At 36.3% G+C, this 13,897-nt stretch overlaps 1 pseudogene; it reads left to right on the plus strand.

Annotated features, from left to right (window-relative positions):
• Positions 1–8,097: 8,097 nt before the first annotated feature.
• On the plus strand, positions 8,098–13,679 carry LOC109037069 (aldo-keto reductase family 1 member B1 pseudogene; annotated as a pseudogene).
• The last annotated feature ends 218 nt before the right edge of the window (positions 13,680–13,897 follow it).

Below are 13,897 nucleotides of genomic sequence, written 5' to 3' on the forward strand. Positions count from 1 at the left end.
TCGACGGTGCAAGTCGGCAATCACATAACTCGTTTGCGGTGTCTGAAAATCTCCGCAACTATGTTATTTTTTTAAAGGAGAACAAATGGACATGATTCCTTGAAGTTTTTGTAGAATTTTCCTCGCACATAGAAGAAAAATCACGGAAGTTTAAAAGAATTACCGTTGAGTAGTTTTCCGTTTAAAAAATAAAGTATGACAGGAAGTCTGCGACGTCGCAAACCGAGTTATGTGATTGCCGACTTTCACCCTCGATATTTTATATCAGTAAGATTTTCATGCGATTTCTAAATGAGAATTTCATTTTAGTGGAAAGACCGTAAAATAAAAAAAAACTTGCGCCGCAATCAACTTTGTTTTTAAAAACCGACGGTGAAACTACAAGACCACGAATCTCGGTTTGCGATGTCGCTCAGTGGATCGAGTCAATAGGAGAGGTCGGACATAATATCAAAACTTTAAAAGCGTATATCTTCATTAATATAAACTGTTGATGATTTAAAATCAGTTTCATCGGTTTTCTCGTAAAATTTTCTATACGACGCACCCCTAAAAATTCAAATTGTGACGAGATAAACGTAAAATTTTACAATTTTTGTGAAAAATTTCATGTCCGACTTATTCCAAAGACTTGTTCCAATGTGCGCCGTACACTTTTTGTCATACTTTATGTTTTAGATGGAAAACTAGCCAACGTCAATTCTTGAAAACTTCCGTGATTTTTCCACTGTAAGTGACGAGAAAGCTGTGAATACTTCAAGGAATGGTATTGGTTTGTTTTTCTTTACAAAAATAAAATGGGAGCAGAGAGTTTTAGATACCGCCAATGAGATACATGGTCTGCAGCCCGATTATTGAAATTGATAGACAAAACTATAGACAAATAAGATCAAAGGAATATGGAGAGATCCAATTGGTGGAAGCGGGTGGTTGCAATGGACAAAGGAGGTAGGTAATAGACTAATTAACGGCAACCGACAAGAGACCCAACAGGTAGTCAATCATCATATAAGATCAAGACAAAGTCAAAATATATATAAGAGTGTCAGTCACTACTATAAGTCAAAGACATATGGACCGAGTTTAACAGAAAGGAACCAAGCCACATCAGCTATTGCCAAGTTTAACTGGGCAATTAAAGTTTTTACGAGAGAACATTTGTTCGGGTTTCCTTGAAAATTTTAAGGAATTTGCTTCGTACCATGGAGATTTTCACTGAATTTGCACGAAAATCCACACAACCGTTTTCATATAAAAAATTACATTGCCCAATTAAATTTGGCAATAGCTGATGTGGCTTGGTTCCTTTCAGTTAACGCGGTCCATATAAGAGTGACTATAATTAGATTTGAAAACACCCGAAAATGCTCTAGATCTGGAAACCATAATTACGGGTTGTACGTACAATATATACATATCGTCCATTCCAGACTCATTAGTTCGACTACATTATTTTGCAATGATAAATTACCAATCCTATAGCTTATTCTAGAAATAATGCATGTGCCATTTTTCCTGTGCAGATCGGTAAGCAAAACATAGTTCGACGGTGAAAGTCGGCAATCACATAACTCGGTTTGCGACGTCGCAGACTTCCTGTCATACTTAATTTTTTAAATGGAAAACTACTCAACGGCAATTCTTTAAAACTGCCATGATTTTTCTTCTCAATGCGAAGAAAATTCTGCAAAAACTTCAAGAAATAATATCAATTTGTTCTCCTTTAAAAAAATGACGTAGAGGCGGAGATTTTCAGACACCGCAAACGAGTTATGTGATTGCCGACTGTCACCGTCGAGTTGTTTCGTATTGCAAAATGAAGTCCAGTGCTGAATTTAGGAACCATACTGTCCGAAGTAAATTTGAGGCCCTTGACCTGTGAACCGGAACTTTCAAAACTTCAGCTATGCTGGATAAAAGTGAAAAATTAAAGAACTTTAATATCTTTATTGATTTTTGATGTATTTCATTCGAACTTTACAAAATGTTCTCAGTAAATTACTGCGTTCTCCATTGATAACTGGTTATTCAATGTTTCATATCTTTGATTTCATACTTTTTTCTGTGTTTTTTTCTCGATATCATTGTGTAATTTGTATTCGATGATTTTTTATTTTTAATAAAAGAATTTCTTTGAAAGCAGTAGTTGTTATTTTTTTCTGACACTAATGCATGCGTTGTAGTATGGACGTGTTTATGCCAAAAGGAACTATGTTCATAGTGTTGGCGTGGAACATAGTTCCTTTTAGAATAAATGTGTTCATATGAGAACTCAACATGACTAATGGCTCTGAACTAAATTTTAAAGAATGTTTGGTGCATTTTCATGAATAATAAATGCCCCATGAGTCTCAGTAATCCTTGGTGCTTTTACCGATGAAGTTCAAAATTGTTTAAAATCCTACATTCCGGAGACTAGAAAATGATTTCATGATGAAAAGTCCGATCGCCGATATCTGAAAATCATCGATTATTTGTAGGCTTAAAGAATATCTGGTAGGCAATGCTTTTGACTCTTTATACAATTTTTGTGACATTTGATGCAATTGAAGAAAAATCATTTTCCCCAATTTTAGACAAAATAGTTCATTGCTCCTGTGGGTAAAAAATCTCAGTGAAAATGTGCATCACAAAAATAGTATCAAAACTATGGTTACCTCCTGAACAGACACTTATCTTGAAATTTTAATCACGTCATAAAGAAAAGAATTTTTAAAATTTAAATTTATGAGATGCAATTGAAGAAAAAGAAAGAGGAAGAGTTTGTAGATGTGATGAGTTCTTTTTGCCAAAATATTGGAAACTCGTTTGCTCTTGGCCGTAAATTTTCAAAATTTCGTAAACTGTCAAAATTTGACTACCTGCCCAGGCATTTGATAAAGTGCCTAATTCAACTAAATGCCTGCGTCACATGAACATATGCTGCAGCGGTTTTAAAAAAAGCTATGAAGTCATTCATTATTTCACCTACCTATATCTCTGTTTGTTTTCGTGGCTCATTACATTGCAGAGGCAAATGTAACGAGTGAATTTCTTTGCATCAACTACGAGGTAAGTTTGCCCTTTATATTCATTCAAATTTACCCGCCAGCAAGGTCTCTTCCGAGATATGTGCTTTATCTTGCTTATTTTTTACATGCTTTGGCATGTATAGTCGCGCATCGATGGAAGGTGCGTTATCCTGAACTTAAAGAGGCCTCTGACACGCCTTATCCATACTGGCGTGCCGTGCTTTGCGATAAATCGATTAATCTGCCATTTAAACCTAGTCCAGTCAATCTAGCTTTTTACCTCGGACAAATTAGCACAAACTTTTCCTTTGGTATATAGGGTCTCTAGGTACCCAATAAGACAGAAAAAAAAGTTTACCAAAAAATTCCACCGGGAAAGTGGTCAAATCGCAGTTTTTCAAAATGGCGGCTTACGGCAATTTTCAAAGAGGACGTACATACGGATTTCCCTTTATAACTCAAAAATAATGCGTCAAACCAAAAAAATTTGGCATTAGTTTGAAAGATCATAAAATTTTGATTAAGAATCATATACAAAACTTAGGCTTTTCTTATTTTTTTCTTTCCGAATTTTAATATTTAAAAACAACAACCGGCAAAATCTGCTGAAAATTCACGATTTCTCGCGTTCTTGACCAATTTTAGGTCAAAATAATTAATTTAAGGTTAAAAACAACGGCACCACTGAAAAGTACGCTAAATTTTACATAAGTATACCCATTCATTTTACCTTTTCATCTTATATGACCTCATTGTGAGACGAATCATTCAAAAGCATGAAGTCAATATTCAACTACAAATTCAGCTGTTTTTTTCCGTTTCCAGCGCTTTTGATCAATTATTTTTCGACAAAAGTATAACTTATATATACTTTTTAGAAAGGTAATGAAATTTGCAAGACAAATAACACCCTGGTTTTCATTTAAATTTTACAACATGTACCTGAAAAGCGTATTTAAGGGAATTACGCTAAAAACTGATTTCTCTAGAAATTTCAGAATTTCAACGATTTTCGGCTTTTTGACAGCTGGAAACTGAGGATCTGATTCAACGACGGTAATCATCGTTTAGAGCATAAAATTTCCAACAAATTGCATACCTGAAATTACTGGTTTGAATTTTTTAAAGAGGGTTAGATATGGCGTTAAAGTTGTCTATTGGAAAATCCGGCTGCTCGGTTACGAACCACTTTCTTAACATATACTCAAAATTTTTAAGTTTAGTAATTTTTGTTTGAAGTAAATTTTATGGTACCAATGTAATAGCACATGGAAGTTAAAAAAATGTCCATGAATAAATTTTTTAAGGTATTTAAGTGTACTTAGAAGCCAATTTTTGAGACGGTGAAAATTTACAAATTATTGAATAATAAGGCTTTTTCTCAGGTTTTTGTGGTTTTTCATGGCTGCAAACAATTTTTTTCATCAAACCATGGTAATCATCAAAAAGCTGATAAAATTTTATGTAAGAAATGTACCTTTATTTGAATTTTGGCGTCTCTCGTGAAAATGCGGAGGCAATGTTGAAAAAAATTGCAATTTGCCCGAAAAAAATTTTCCCGCGATTTTTCTTATTTTTTACGTGTTAAAAGGAGTTTAAGAAAAAAAACAAGGTAAGAAATGAAAAGTTCATAAAATTTTCTATAACATAGGGCTAGTGAAGTTTGCCGTAAAGTCTTTTTGAGGGGTCCTAGCACTGAATTTTGGTTTAAAAAAAGTTAAAAAAAAATTGATGAAATTTAATTTTTTAGTTATTTTTGAGATTTTATCGCTTTAAAATGAGCTTTAAAGTTAAAATGAATGATGTAACTGAAAAGTACGTTAAATTTCGGTCTAGAAAAGTGTGTTCAACATCCTTTCAAGTAATTATATTTGCCGGTAGGATAATTTCTTCTGGGATCAAAACTGACGCTTTTCTGAAAAAAGTCCATTTTTAGCTCCATTTTTCTAATTTTTAAGCATTTTAGAGGGGTCTGATCAAAAAATCACTGTAACCACGTGAAAGTACATAAAATTTACAATAAGATTAGGTACCTTGTTTCAAAAATTTCGATATTTTTTGTGTTTGACACGGCTTTATTTAAAATTGTCAAAAATGGCAATATTTACAGAAAGTTGATTTTCTATGCTAAGCACCATCCCTTTATTGGATTGGGTTGTATAATGAAGGCAGCTCGGGGAGCGGGTCTTTTTGCGTTGGAGGAATCAATACTAAAACTAATAATTATAATAAATTCAATACAACATTGAAAGTTTGGAACCTTTGGGCGGTCAACTCTAGCGAAAGCGCAAATAAGGATTAAAACGCGAGTACAGGTACGCGGGAAGGGGATGTCAACAGGGGAGACGGGTAGCACCTGTGCTTTAGGTGACGTAACACAGGCTTGTGTGACTTTATGCCCGGCTTTTCTTTAGAATGAAAAGTTCATTAATTGAAAGTTTACCGACCTGCCTCCTGTCGTCTGCTTTTCGATCGCTACGAGAAAGGAATCGAACTCAATCTTCAACGGGTGAGTAAAATCAAAGTATTGAATCTACTTCTACATTTTTCTAAAATCTGTATTGTGTTATAATAAGTCCAGAATGAACCTTTCAATATATTCAATAAGTATGCGGGCCTGCTTGCCTGTGTTGTTTACTAAATAAGATGTGAGATCTGGTTCACCGAGATCAGGAAACCTGTTGCTAAAGCCAATTGTAAATCAATGAAACATGATAGCAAAAAGGAAGCGGAAAATGAAGATAATTAGTAATTCAAATAGTCCTTTCCGAAATTGCTTAACTGATGTAAGAATGAAAAATTCCCCTCTCTTTCCTCCACCGGATTATCAATCAATCTATCAATGCAACAGGGAAACAATGAATCGATTCTGATGCTTAGTAAAAGAGAATAGGTAAGGGTTTTCGAGAACTCGTTGGCTTTGAATCTCAACTAAGAACTTAAAGTAATGACATATTGTGAGGAAGTAAATTTTCAAAACAACTTGGGTATGAAAGTTTAAAAGGCCGTTTTCTCTGGAATTGCCTTTATAATTTTGTTGCATCTTAGAGAGTAGGTATTCTTCGATGAGGTAAAATAGTGCGTGTCATCCTCAGCTTATGAGAGCATTTTTAAAAGAATTTTCGCGGTAATGTGATTTGTAAGAACCCAAATCATTTTAAACTGTTCGAACATATTTGGAATGACAAGTTTTGCTTGCCACTCACTGCTGCTTGACGCGCGCATTTCATATCCCGGATGTATAATGAACAATCTTACGCCAACTCTTTGTCGAGCTCGTTGGAGTATCGGTCAGTGCGCTCGTCTCCTATTTGGGAGACCCGAGTTCAACTTCCGCCGGCGGCAATTTTTTAATACGCCTCAAGCATATTTTTCTCATTCCTACGAATTTTTTAAGTATTCCTGCTATCTACACTGTAAGAACTGCACTTCTAATATTAAATTAAACGGTTTATTTACGAAACAGCTCAATTGTCAAGAGACTGACATCGCACTCGTTCTCCTCCATATGAGTTGCATTTGGCTACTCTCGCTTGCGTTTACTACTCTCATCAGGTGACCAGTTCACAATTGGATCGCGTGTAGCAAAAAGAAACCAGCGCGATTACAGCGTTTTCAAAATTGTGCAACTTCTTCCTTACTTTTAAAAATAAGTCGATAAACAGGTATGTTACAAATTAAGGCCGCCATCTTTTTTCCGCCATCTTCTTGCCGACATCTTGAATTTTGATTTTGACTACAATTAATATCAAATTCAAAATGTACAGGTCAAAATACCAGGGTATACTGAGTTTCATGAAAATCCGGCGATAAACAAGTAGTTTCCAAATTATGGGCGCCATCTTTAATTTTTAAAAATTATGGCCACCACCTTCTTCCCGCCATCTTTGATTTCAATTCTGGTTAGAACCAACACCGAATTCAAATTCTCTAGGTCAAAATATAGGGTTTTACTAAGTTTCATGCAAATCAGTCGATAAACAGGTATCTAACAAATTACTGCCGCCATCTTCTTTTCCGCCATCTTGAATTTTGATTCAGACTGAAAGTAACGTCAAATTCGAATTTCCTAGGTCGATATACTGGGATACACCAAATTTCATGAAAATCTGCCGACAAATAGGTGTTTTGCAGTTTTTTTCTTAGAATCTTTAACTGCGATAGTCTAAACGGTGAACGAATCAGATAAGCCCCCCCCCCCCCCCCCCGGGTCCACCATCCCTCTAAGTGCTTCTCCCTTTACTATGTACCATGGCTATCAAATTAATAACAACATTTATTTCAAAAATAGTCGAATATTCGGGAAAAAGGTTCACACTGATCGAAATTCCAGCCAAAATTTACAAAAAGTAAAAAATGTCAAATTTGACACCATTCCATAAAGGCCCTATAAAGGTCTTTAACCTTCAGTTAAATTTTGATGTAATATGTGTTTTCAAAAGAAAATTTCATGCTCTTTCCAATGGTACCAACAGTTTTGAGAGAAAAAATTCTTTCATTGCTGTATCTTAAAAGTTACAAACCAAACTTGAAATTTCAAGAAAATTCTAGTCTTTTTTTTCGGTGTCTGACCTCGTAGCTCGGCACCAACAAGTCAAAATTAAAAAAACTAATATATATTCGTGAGCAGAATTTTATACTCTAAAAAAACGACAGGAATGATTTTTTTCACTGGATGCACTAGAATCACGCAAAATCGGGAAAACGGTGACGAAGTCAACAATCAATTTATCCGTTATTTCAGACGGCCGCCATTTTGTCATACGCAATTTTGACTGTGTTCCCGAGGGGGGCTAATGGTAAACTTTTTTTTGGGGGCTCTAGACATGTTTTGGAGCGCTTTAAAACACAAGAGAAGTTTGTGCTAATTTGTCCGAGGTTAGACCCTTTTTTTGGCTAGATTGACTGGACTAACCTATAAAAAAGAATCGATATGCAGGGCGTTCGGAACGAAACTTTAATAATCGATTCTTTGCCATAGCTTCAAGTGGGGAAATATCGATAATCGATTATTCACGCCTCACCACTGCTTATCCAAATTTTTGTTATCTTGCTCAACATTCACGATAACACACAAGTCTTGCCGACTGAGCAGCGCGTTTTTTTTAGGACTGTATCAATCTTGCGAGTTTCGTGTTCAGGTGTTTTGGTTCGTCGTGAAATTTTTAAGAATTCGATACATCAGTGGAAATAACAGACCAAAACTTATGCTTGAAAGTGTATAATTTTTTTCATTGAATCGTCAGGATTGTATAAATTGGTGAGCAGCCTTTTTAATTAGAAAAGTTTTCTTTTTAAAATGTCACACATAACATGTATTGTTGCGTTTGTTTCCAGAAAGAAATGGCCACTTAAATCTGAAATTTGACATCTTTTCTGATTTTGAAGCAGTCATAGAAATTCTCTCTTTTTGAGTGTCACAATAGCGTTTATCAAAAAAAGCTAATGAGAATAAAGGCAACACTGCAAGCTTTTCATAAAGTACGATCGGTATTATTTTCTGTTCCTTTCAAAACCAAAGGAAAAACAGGGAAATTATTGAGACTAAACTTGTAATTATCGTTCCTACGCTAAATATTGCAACGCACCCTAAAAATGTTGAAAACATTCAAAAACGAATGTCAAGGGTTTTGTTTACACATGATTTAATAGTTTTTAAATTTTTGAGACAAACGCAAAATTGAGTCTTTTATTACAAGTTGTTGGGCAGCCACAGTGACCTAAAGGGCGCAGTGATAATGTATTAACAATTAACATGATGACTTAACGCCTCTTATAGATATTTTTAGTTCATCTCAATCGCATACATCGATAGTCAGATATCGAATGAGGATAGTTGGCTTATGGCCTGAGGAGAACGTGAGTTATTCATGGTGGAAATATACGGGCAGAATCTTGACTGATACGAGAAATGAGGTGGAAGAGGACTCAGCAATGAGGAGGTCTACAAATTATTACTTCTAATTGTGGAAACAATTACACCGGTTAGACATGATGCAACGTTGCCGCAAGCACCAAAGATGTAAACAAGTGAAGGTTTTTATCCGTTGGAAAGAAAATACGATGTACTTCTTTGTTGACCGCAGTGTCACAACTAGTGTTCTCACTATGTTTCCCTCCGATCAACAATTAGAATAGTACGAGTACTATGTAAAATCTGTAAGAAAATAATAAATTAATTAAGTAGTGCCGAACTTACACTGCGGAATTGAAAGAAAAGAGGCATCACCGATGCATTCACGTCATTATGAGGTCATAAATAACGCATCTCAGACCTTGACCATGTGCTACGTTGCCTTCAAACTGACTGATAAGTAAACTCGATTAGGAATCAGTCTAGTCTGCTTTACTTTCCTTGCTCAGATATTTAGTGTGTAATGGCACATTTAAGTTTTTGTGCTTACTTTCGCGTTAAGCTTACCTACAATTGAAACTTATTATAAGAATTTACCAGTAAATTAGCTTTATCACAGTATTCAATCATCATAAATCGAATTAAATATCACTGAAAATCTTAAGGCTAGTCTTTCCGCACAACTTTGTAAGAAAGTTGGCAACACTCAGTTAGCTTTCGTCATTCTTATTTTTTAAGTTCCTACGGTACGTAGACCGAGGTCAGTTGTCGCGTGATGTCAGTAAATGACACGTTTTGATTTCTGTTCTGTGTTTCTATTGTCGTCGGTTAAGTTGGGTACTCCAATCTTTCAGACGTTTCAGTCGTGAAACTGTGTGTTTCTGTGCGACACCTCCAATCATTTTTTGTAAAGGTTCCTTGGATTTAGAGAGCAGTCAACTTGTTGAAAGTAAGTCGAACATTTTTGAATGGCAAATCACCGTGATGGAAAGTTATGGCGTAACGGTAAATTATAGAATGCTGGGTATCAATGTGTTCAAATGAGAGATTTTTTTTTTTAAAATAAATAAATAAATTCTACCGGCCTTTTCTTGAGCTCTAAATTCTATTTCTATAATGGAGAAAATTGAATAAATTTTGTCTTTCTCAATAATGCGTAAGTTAGAGTAAAAAAGTACATTTTTGTTACAAAACTAGGTGGCCGCATCGGATTTTTAGTGATTCAAGTAGGCATTGAAAGTCATAATTTTTCATGCGCTCTCGTCTAAATGAAAAATCTCGTCTTTGTTAAATTTTGCTGCAAACAGGTTTTCTACGACTATGCCATTTATAAAATAGTCAGTTGTTATCAAAGTTACTGGTAAGATTGTTTACTCAGCAAAAGGTATCATAGCATTCGGGATCGTGAATAGTTGAAAGCTATTATTTTTGGCGAGCTAATCATTCGATGTAATTTTGAAGGCAATTAGATTTTTGCCTCTGATTTCGGTACTAAGTGCATTTTTGTGAAGGGTATTTTTGAAGGTATCGATTCAGCAGCATTTCTGATCCCCGTCATAAAGAGAAAGTTGTCCATAAAGTAGTTTTTCCCACTCATTATAATCATTAACTTATCATTCCACATGCATTTTTTCTTATTACTCTTTTTCTCCGTTTACTAAAAAAAAAAGTCAGCCAAGCAGAAAAGAGGTGTCAAAAAACAAACTATTTGGTGAACATGCACGCACCATCACAAATTCTCCTCTTGTGACTGAAATTTGCCAGTGGTGTTGAACAAATTTTTTCTCTCGCGGCCTTTTAGAAGTTCGGTCTCTTGCAAAGTAGTGGTGATGAGTCCACAGCGTCCTTCTCCTGGTAAAAATTGGCAGTAGAATGTGTGTTCCAAAATACTATAGACCTAAAGCCGGCTGTAAGATTTCCAATAGCTTCTGTAGCCGGCTGTACAATTTCTTATAGCCTTTTTTAGCCGATGACGATTAAGCAACAGCCAGACGATAACGTTAATGCTAAACGTTACTAAATACGGATAATAGGACTCAGTTAGTTTTTGGACTACCGATCTCTTTTTGTGCCGTAGTGTCTTGATTTATTTTGCGAGGAAAACTCCGTACTTTTGAAGGATGCCTGTCATTCTTATTATGTTGGAGCGCCTTCAATTTCTTATGATACTGTGCAATACCTCTTGTGAGAAATAGTTGTTTCAGACGCCGTGGCACGCTGCGGCGCGTCGGGCGGGCAGAGAGTAACAGGGATACTTCACGCATTGCGCAATGCGTGAAGTATCCCTGTTAGGTTTGTAGGCGCCAGTGCGTCGCCGCTCCGCTTTGTGTTAGGTTCTAATATTTAATCTGGCGGTGCCAGCGTTATTTAACTCATGATTTTGAAATGTTTGCACATCCTGTATGGATTATTCTCGTTTTAATTGATGAAGAAAAAAATGTTTTAAAGGAAAACATAATGTGTGTTTTGTAAATATTAAGGTAGTTCCGTATCAAACTTAATGATTTCCAAAGCACACGAATTTCTACACAATTTCTTGTTGTCTTTTATAGCCAATGGCGATAAAGTGTAAGGCCCGGCGGTAGGAACTATAGCCCGACTGTATACTTTTTTATATCTTCGTATAGCCCGGCTATATGATTTGCTCAGCTTTCTACAGCCAGCTATATGATTTGAATCACTAAATACAAAAAGGGCACATGTCCAGAGAACCAAATTGTTCAGGAGACACAAAAAACTGTTTATTTCGTGGTAGATATTTTTCGGAAAGTCGTTATGTCTTACCGAAAAATATCTACCACGAAATAAACAGTTTTTTGTGTCTCCTGAACAATTTGGTTTTCTGGACATGTGCCCTTTTTGTATTTAGTGATTCATTTTCAATAGCCTTCTTTAGTCGGCTATAAGAACCCCTATGGTATTTTGAAACGCAGCCCCCCAGGGATTCAATTTTTACCAGGGTCTTCTTGATGTGCACTTAGAAATTTCATCTTGGACTCCAAGGCGTAAAAAGAAAATGAAGTAAGAGATGAAATACTAAAGCTCTGAAGTATATGTATATTTTCAAGCATAATAACCGAGGGCACCTGAAAATTTGAAACTGTTAGCTGCTTGATTACTAAAATTCATCTGGCAGCCTTTGAAGATTCGTTTTGCTTGGTTGTACCCGCTCATATTTTTATTTCATGACACGGCTTATGAAACTCCTCCAAAACTTTTCAATTTTTAATTTTTTTCTCTGTAAATTTACTCCTCCCTCCCCCCCCCCAAAAAAAAAATCAGCCAAGCATAAACAGAGGCGTCAGAGACCAAACTAGTTCTTAGCAGAAAATTTCGAGCAGAGTAAGCAATTTCATGACACTAATAACCAAACATAAACGTACGTGCGTTAATTTTTGATGGATTCCAGCAGTTTCTTGATATATACGTCATTTTTTGGTTCACACTCAAGAGGCCACTATCACCAGAAAAAATAATTTTTCCTCCAATCGCCCACTTTTCCTCCACCCGAAAAATTTCCAAAAAATTCTGAACAAAAATCAGCTTACGTTGTTTTTACTGTTTTCAGTTCTCGCAATGGCATCGGAAATTCCTCTCGTAACTTTCAACAACGGACAGAAGTATCCAGTCTTCGGATTGGGAACCTGGAAGTCCAAACCGGGCCTTGTGGGTCAAGCGGTCAAGGATGCCATCGACGCCGGGTACAGGCACATCGACTGCGCCCTCGTCTACCAGAATGAGAAAGAGATCGGCGAAGCCATCGCTTCCAAAATCCAGGAGGGTGTCGTCAAAAGGGAAGACCTCTACATCACGAGCAAACTATGGAACACATTCCACCGACCGGACATGGTCCAGGTCGGCCTGAAGAAAACTCTTACGGACTTGCAGCTGGATTACTTGGACCTGTACCTCATCCACTGGCCGCAAGCTTACAAGGATGGCGAAGATCTTTTCCCTATGGACGCCGACAGCAAAAGAATCTACAGTGATCATGGGATTTTAGACACTTGGAAAGGCATGGAAGCTGTCGCGAAGAAAGGACTGACAAAATCCATCGGGGTCTCAAACTTTAACTCGAATCAGTTAGAGACGATTTTGAATGCTGCCGACATCAAACCCGTGACGAACCAGATCGAGGTTCATCCTTACCTGACGCAGAAAAAGCTGAGAGACTTCTGTAAATCCAAAGGCGTTGTCGTCACGGCGTACAGCCCTCTGGGCAGTCCCGACAGACCGTGGGCCAAGCCCGGGGAGCCTACTATAATGGACGACCCAAAACTGAAAGAAATAGCACAAAAATACAATAAGTCGACGGCTCAAATTGCCATTAGGTACCAAATTGAGAATGGCAACATTGTGATTCCTAAGTCTGTGACCAAGTCGCGTATTATCGAGAATAAGCAAGTGTTTGATTTTAAGCTTTCCTCGGAGGATATCAAGGCTATTGATAGTCTGAATAAGAACGAAAGATTTTGCGCGATGGAGTGGGACAAATCCCACAAAGATTTCCCATTTAGCGCGGAATTTCCAGTTTAAATTGAGATTGATATAGCTTACTATACACTCAAACTTCGTGCACTATTGTCGTAAAAATGTACTCAATGTATTCTTTCGTACATGGTCTCGTCTACAAGGAGGCGATAGGTTTAATTTTGTTGTGTTTGCGTATCGTTTTCCCTTGTTAATTTGCATCTTTAAAAATCGTGTTTTTGTTCGTTGTTTGCTTGCTTATTGTTTCTACATTTGTATTTCTTGTATTGATTTCATGTCCTTAAAATAATTATGGAATACACATTATTCCTGAAGAGTAATAAGTTAATTTTTCTATTTCTTGCGCTGTATCCCTGGTAAAGTAAAGAAAAATTAGCGGATCTTTCAAAAGCCAGTGTTGTATAGTTTCCATTAAAAAAGTAAAATATTTTAGACCATCTACAAGGTCATGATCCGAGATAGGTTTTTTTAAAACTTTTATCTGCTGTATGAGAAATCATGCAATTACAATCGGTAACGAGAAAAAGTGTTCGTTCACGAA

Source organism: Bemisia tabaci, chromosome 4 (genome assembly GCF_918797505.1).
Source record: "Bemisia tabaci chromosome 4, PGI_BMITA_v3".
NCBI lineage: Eukaryota > Metazoa > Arthropoda > Insecta > Hemiptera > Aleyrodidae > Bemisia > Bemisia tabaci.